The sequence below is a fragment of the Mustela lutreola genome, chromosome 1 (genome assembly GCF_030435805.1).
Source record: "Mustela lutreola isolate mMusLut2 chromosome 1, mMusLut2.pri, whole genome shotgun sequence".
Taxonomy (NCBI): Eukaryota; Metazoa; Chordata; class Mammalia; order Carnivora; family Mustelidae; genus Mustela; species Mustela lutreola.
In genome coordinates, this window is record NC_081290.1 from 169,282,863 (window position 1) to 169,290,628 (window position 7,766).

Here is a 7,766-nt window from a genome sequence, read left to right on the forward strand (position 1 = left end):
CTGTTCTTTAAATCTTTAATTTGGAAGGCTTGTAAAGGTTTCCTTTGTTGCCTAGTATGCCATTAATCTTTACAAATATGGCTTTTCTTAGGTGTAAGAAAGAAATGTTTTCCGAGGGAAATAAGGATGTCTATTTTCTTTTTTTAAAAGATTTTATTTATTTATTTGACAGACAGAGATCATAAGTAGGCAGAGAGGCAGGCAGAGAGTGAGAGAGAGGAGGAAGCAGGCTCCCCGCGGAGCAGAGAGCCCGATGTGGGGCTCGATCCCAGGACCCTGGGATCATGACCTGAGCCGAAGGCAGAGGCTTTATCCCACTGAGCCACCCAGGCGCCCCAGGATGTCTATTTTCTGTGTGTCCTTGTTTTTCCCTCCTTCTAGTAGATACTCCCATTTGAAAAGCTAAAATTTTACCTTGTTATTGCATTTTTAGAGTCTTTAGGTATTATGTTTTTAGATGTATACCTGCTTATACCTTTTACATCTTCTTTCCAAACTCTGCCTTTAAAAATGTCCCTCTTCATCTTAGTACCTATAACTTTAGACCCAACTTGTCTGCGATGAATTTTGCCATTCCGGCTTTCTCTTTTGCACGGTATCTCCTCACCTGATACATTCTCAATCCCTTTTGCATTTTAAGTATGTTTCTTGAACAGCGTGGATCTGTAACCCCCTGAGAGGCGCTTTAATAGAAAAAGTCAGTTTACACATTTAAATTAATGATAAACAGTCATGATTTTATTCCTCCCATCTTATTTTGTTTGTTTTTATTTTCCCCATTTTTGATGTTTTTAATCAAGTTCATTCTTTTTCTACTTGATAAATATAGAAGTTCTTTGCATTTTTCGATGACAGCTTAATTGAGATATAATTCACAGGCGATACCACTCACCATCTAATGTGGACAATTTAATGGCTTTCACTATAGTTAACTATACTATACTGAACTACCTACACATTTTCATCATCCTCAAAAGAAAACTTTAGCCATCACCACCAGTCTTAGGCAACCACTAATCTACTTTCGGTCTCTGTAGATTTAGCTATTCTGGAAATTCCATATAAATCAAATTATGCAATATGTGGTCTTCTGTGACTGACTTCTCTCAATCAGCAGAATGTTTTCAAGGCTCCTCTGTGTCGTGGCACATATCAAAATTCTATTCCTTTTCAAGGCTGAATAATATTCCACTGGCTGGATGGATCACATTTTATTTATCTCTTCATCAGTTGATGAACATCTGGGTTGTTCTCACCTTTTCGCTATTACGAATAAACCCTAAACCTTCATGCACAAGTTTTTGTGTGAGCATAGTTTTTTTCTTGGCTCTATACACAAGAGTGATATTGGTGTGTCATATGGCAACTCTGTGTTCTGCATTTTGAGGAGCTACTAAACCATTTCTAATGTGGCTGCGCCATTTTCCAAGCCCACCAGCAATTTACAGGTTCCAGCTCTTCACCTCCTTCCAACACCTGCTTTTGGGTTTTTTGATAGTAGCCATCCACGTGGGTGGGAGGTGGTATCTCACCATGGTTTTGATTTGCATTTCCCGAATGATTAGTGATGTTGAGCATATTTTCACGTGCTTATTGTCCCATATATTTTATATATACCTTATATGTATCTTTAAATATATATTATATATTTCATATTTTATTTATATTTAAATACATATTTAAGAATGTAAATATATTTACATAAATATGTTTATATAAATATATGATAATGTAAAATATATTTATATATACATTTATATATTAATGTATACATTTGAATATTGGAGAAATGTGTATTCAAGTTCTTTGCTCATTTTTTTTAAAAGATTTTATTTATTTATTTGAGAGAGATTTATTGAGAGAGATCACAAGCAGGCAGAGAGGCAGGCAGAGAGAGAGGAAGAAGCAGGCTCCCTGCTGAGCAGAGAGCCTGATACGGGGCTCGATCCCAGGACTCCGAGCTCAAGACCTGAGCCGAAGGCAGCAGCTTAACCCGCTGAGCCACCTAGGCGCCTCTCTTTGCTCATTTCTTAACTTGGTTGTCTTTTTATTTGAGTCGTAAGAATTCTTCACACAGTCTGAATGCATGTTCCTTATATATGACCTGCAAATATTTTCTCCCATTTAGTGGCTTGTCTTTTGACTTTGTCAATGGGGTCCTTGGAAGCACAAAACTGGGATATTTTGGTTGAGTCCCATTTATTTGTTTATTATTTTTTTTTAAGTTGCTTGTACTTTGGTGTTTGGCTGAGGAGCCGTTGTTAGATTCAAGACCACTAACATTTACCTTTGTGTTTTCTTCTGAAAACTTTATCATTTTACTTCATTTTTATTTTTTAAAAGATTTTATTTATTTGAGAAAGAGACAATGAGAGAGAGCATGAGCAAGGAGAAGGTCAGAGGGAGAAGCAGACTCCCTGTGGAGCTTGGAGCCTGATGCAGGACTCGATCCGGGAACTCCGGGATCATGACCTGAGCAGAAGGCAGCCGTCCAACCAACTGAGCTACCCAGGCATCCCGAACTTTATCATTTTAATGCTTACATTTATGTCTTTGATGCATTTGGGGTTATTTTCTCTGTATGGTGTGAGGCAGGACTCCTGTTTCATTATTTGCATGTGGCTGCTTGGGAGTAAAATACTGTTCTTACCCCCATTGAATTGTTTGGCACCCTTGTCAAACATTAGTTGACTGTAATTTATTTTCCTTTTTTTTCCCCCATTGAGGCATTTCACGTGCCATGTATATTATATTTCTAGGAAAAAGGAATCCCAGGATGTTCCCTCCTGCCTGGATTCTTCCTTCTTCATGGTGCATGATGCCAGAAGAATTTTTCCATGCAGTGAAACCAAACTGAGGGGATGGAAATATTCTGCCACTTTTCTAGATCTTTCAGTTATACAAGTCTAGGGCTGGTCATGCCACACTTGTTTAACTTGCCCGTGAGGTTCACAGCAGTTTTCCCAGCTCTGTGGTCATCAATAATTTCAAATTTGCCAATGTACTCATGCTTCGTATTCACAGTGAGGAAACGGGACGATGACTTTGGTGCAGGGCCTCCTAAGAACCTGGCCTTCGCCCCCCCTTTCAGCAGTGTTAATGTTCTTGAGGGCATCTGTGGGACATTTGTTCACACTGTTACTGTGGCACGGAAAGATGGCAGAAAAAGCTTTTTTTTCCCTTTTATTAATATTTGGTCTTGTTCTCCTTCCCTTTCTCATAACCGAATGCATATTTCCCCTCCGTCATTTGAAAACTGCATACTGTTCTCCAGCTGTTTTCCCCAGACGAGACCTTGTGTATCAAGAATCCTTATTTCACGGTTATTATACACAATCTTAAAGATTTATGACTGTCCTCTTATTTTACACATGCATACACACGAAGCACTAAATACGGACTTTATCTGAATGGCTAAATGTTGGCCAAGACAGAAGCCAGTTGTAGTGGGAACTTATAGGATAAAGATATAGTCTGAAGTTTTTGTTCTTTAAAAAAAGCCTTCATGGGGCGCCTGGGTGGCTCAGTGTGTTAAGCCGCTTGCTGCCTTTGGCTCAGGTCATGATCTCAGGGTCCTGGGATCGAGTCCCATGTCAGGCTCTCTGCTCAGCGGGGAGCCTGCTTCCTCCTCTCTCTCTCTCTGCCTGCCTCTCTGCCTACTTGGTAAAATCTTTAAAAAAAAAAAAAAAAAGCCTTCATGGGGCGCCTGGGTGGCTCAGTGGGTTAAAGCCTCTTGCCTTCAGCCCAGGTCATGATCCCAGGGTCCTGGGATCAAGCCCCGCATCGGATTCTCTGTTCAGTGGGGAGCCTGCTTCCCCATCTCTCTGCCTGCCTCTCTGCCTACTTGTGATCTCTGTCTTTCAAATAAATAAAATCTTAAAAAAAAAAGGCCTTCATATTTTATTAAAAATTTTAGGTGTCCGAATTCAAAAGGTTAACAATATAGTACAATAATAATAATAATAATAATATATCATCTAATAATAAAATAATAATAATTTCTCCTGCATAATCACTGCTGCACACTAGTAAAATGAGATGTTTCTTTTCTTTTCTTTTTTAAAGATTTTATTTATTTTATTTATTCGACAGACAGAGATCACAAGTAGGCAGAGAGGCAGGCAGAGAAAGAAGGAGGGAAGTGGGCTCCCCGCTGAGCAAAGAGCCCGACGCGGGGCTCCATCCCAGCCAAAGGCAGAAGCTTAACCCATCCAGGCGCCCTGAGATGTTTATTTTCATTTGGGATTATGGAGGGGCAAGGTGTTTTTGGCTCTCCTGCTGAAGGAGGGACTCAGTATTGTCTCCACCTTTTTCCCTAATAGTAGCTCTGGAAGATGAAGACGTCCCTCCATCTCCCAGACATGAGGGTTTGACCAGGACATGGGATGGTATAAGCTCATTGACATAGTCTCAATAAGCCCTGGTTTATTGGTCACAGTCGTTCTCCAAGTATTTTTAGGAATAAACTTCAGGTGTTGCCCTTACTCAATTTTTCTTTCTGAGATTTCTGACTGCAATCGCTATTTCCTGCAGTCACTCGAGGAGAAACGAGGCATGTGGCAGTGCAACAGTCTGTTTTTCTTTCAAGATGACAGAATCACTCTTGATTTCTGTACGCATCTCGGATTTTCATATAGGAACATGGATTTTGGTGTCTACCCTGAGGAGATAATACGTATGGTGTGAGCTACACTTGTATTCTCATGACACGTCACCTGGGTTACCCAGAACTTTCTGGGCCCGGCAGAAAGGCAGAAACCCGGGTGAATTCCTCATTGTTCCAGCAGGCTGTCAGCCCTCAAAGGCCTTCTGGATGTGTTTGTGCATCGCAATATCTGCTGTGTAAGATACAGAAAGAGCACAGTAGTTCAGGGGGAAAATATTTAGGAACACATTTTCCAGGAGGAACCAGGATTCAGTTTGGGTGACTCTTGACCATTTTTCATCTTCTGACGACTGGAAGTGGTAGTTAATCTACAGTCATGGTTTTAACATGCATTTCGAATGTAATGTTAGTTTCCATCAACATTAAACTATAAGAACTGTCTTCCTAAAGGGCATTCATGTAAGGCCCATTATTTTCCAGCTTGATTAATGAAAACAAAATTTTTCTGTAATGCTTTCTTCCTACTCTGTATTAGTTTTTAGGACTGGATTGAAAGTGATTTATTGTGGATAGGGTTATACCTGGTCGTGGAATTTTTTTTTGTTCCTGGGTTTTTAAAGGTGGCAGAGTTGACTTTCTGATTTTAATTCATCTTCACTAGATGAAGAATTCACAAATAGGACTTTTTCTTGAAATAGCCATAACCTGGGGGCACTTGGGTGGCTCAGGTCATGATCTCAGGGTTCTGGGATTGAGTCCCACATCGGGCTCCCTGCTCAGTGGGGAGCCTGCTTCACTCTTTGCCGCCCCCTCTGCTCATGCTTTCTCTAATAAGTAAATAAATAAATAACCTAAAAAAAAAAAAGAAGTTGTATTTGACTGGAGCTTCATGTGGAGTGACAGATCAACAGAAAGACAAAGGGATATGAGACAGGAAGCAATGAAGGAAAACACAGAGGCGCACAGTATAGACAGATGTTCCTCAGCTTATGACGGCCTCGGATTCTAATAAACCCATTGTTCAGCTGGAAATCTCTTTAGTTGAAAATGCATGGAAAACACCTAAGCGACTGAACATCAGAGCTTAGCCCCGCCTAACTTAAATGTGTTGAGAAATTTACAGTATTGCACAATTGGGCAAAATCCTCTAACACAAAGCCTATTTCACAATAAAATGTCTGGTATCTCATGTAACTTACTGAACAGTGCACTGAAAGCCAGAACAGGACGGTTCAAGTGTGTTGGTTGCTGACCTTCGTGATCACGTGGTTTGCCTGGGGGCTGTGCTCGCTGCCCCTGCCCAGCATTACAAAAGAGGACCCGACTGTAGATCACCAGCCTGGGAAAAGATCCAAACTAAATGCATATCGCTTCTGCACTATTATAAAAAGTCAAAAAACCATAAACTGAACCAAGGTGAAGTCAGGGATCTTCTGTACCAGGTGTGTTAGGTAAGGTCAAGCGCTCCTGTCTGGCCAGGAACCATAGTGGTATGGGGGAAAGTTCCACAGTAAAAAGTTCTACAGCGGAGAACCACTAGGACTCCAGCACCAAGGGTCACAGGTTGCGCAGGAAGACTGGATGCTCCTCTGTGGGCGATGAGAAGCCACGAGCGACTCAGGAAGGCTGCATAGCTCTGGGCAGGTGGGACAGCTGAGGGCTGCAATGAAGAGGGACAGGTGGAGCTAGGAGACCAGGTGGGGAGAGCCCGCTACCCTCGAACAAAAGGCGACAAAGGTCTGGACTGGGATGACGGAGATGGTGGAAGGTAATGGGATATTCATGAAACAGAACTGGAAAGCCATGGAAATGAAATAAGAGAGGGAGCGAAAACCGAACATGACTTTAATTGCCATCAGTATAAAACGTGTTGAATTAAAATGAATTGGTATTTCTAGACCGATGATGACATCACAATAATGGAAGGAAACCAATTCTGATTTTGAACCTGGTTAAGGAGAAAGTATAGACAAGAGAAAAGCAGAGGCTCTGGAGTCACACAAATGTCACCGTTGAGATTCATCCCCACTCTTCATTCCCTTCCCTGTAAACCCAGTCAAGCGACACCTGCCTCACAGCACTGGTAACAAATAGGGAAGAGCACATGTTCCCACGTTCCCGGGTCAGACAGGACAGCCAGGGATCAGCGGCACATGAGGAGGTGACAGGTGGTCACTAAACTGAGCTCAGGTGCATACACAGCATTTTACGTCACCTTGAGATGGCCCCTCCTGTGACCTCTTGAAGAAGGCGGCAGTGGTGAGGAACAAACTCCAGGAGCTTATTAGCATACATGATCATCAGGCCATCCGGATGAGACTCAACGATCTGCTCTACAATCACCTAGCAGAAGGAAGAGCGTTTTATTTTATTTGTTTGTTTCTTTGTTTGTGTTTTTGTTTGTTTTTAAAGCACCTAAAAGAGAAGTATGAACTATACACTACAGAGAAAAGAATCGTGTAAACCTTAAAAATGCACTTCGTCCTTCCTCCTCCCCACTCAGTATGCTTTCTAAACAGGAGGTAAGTAACAACGGCATGAAAATCTAGGTCCCGGGATTTGGGAATACTGCTCCAACCCTGGGGGACACAGAGGCTGAGGGACAGAAACTGGCCTGAAGCTAAAACATCACACACACTCATCTGCTTCCCTTCTGAGCTTAAAAGCGAAATACTGTATCTGCAGACAACAGCTCTGTACCATCTTCACCCTGGCCTTATCCTCTACCGTCTCCAGAACAGGGAAAGGGCTGAGATGGAAAGTGAGGGAAGAAAACACATCTTATTTTGCTTTAGTATTTTATTTTTTTGGGTGAGGCTGAGTTGCAGGAGGTGAATGACAAGCATACAAACTTAAAATACAAACGTGGCCACAGTTCACTTAACGACACAGAAACGTAAAGTACTTCCCTAATTTAGCATATTAGATTCAGTTCAATGAAAAGGGCATAAATTAAACAGCTAAAATATTTTCACTTAGTGACAAAGAATAATGTAATCTTTTTCACCCCCACAGAGAGAGCTATGAACTATAATAGGATACATACAAAGAACTGACAGATCATTTACTTTTAGTAGTATTAATGAAGCTGAGAAGATTACTGAAATTAATCCTTCAATTTCACTTCTATCACTGGGATACTGTCTCGTTTTAAAACTGG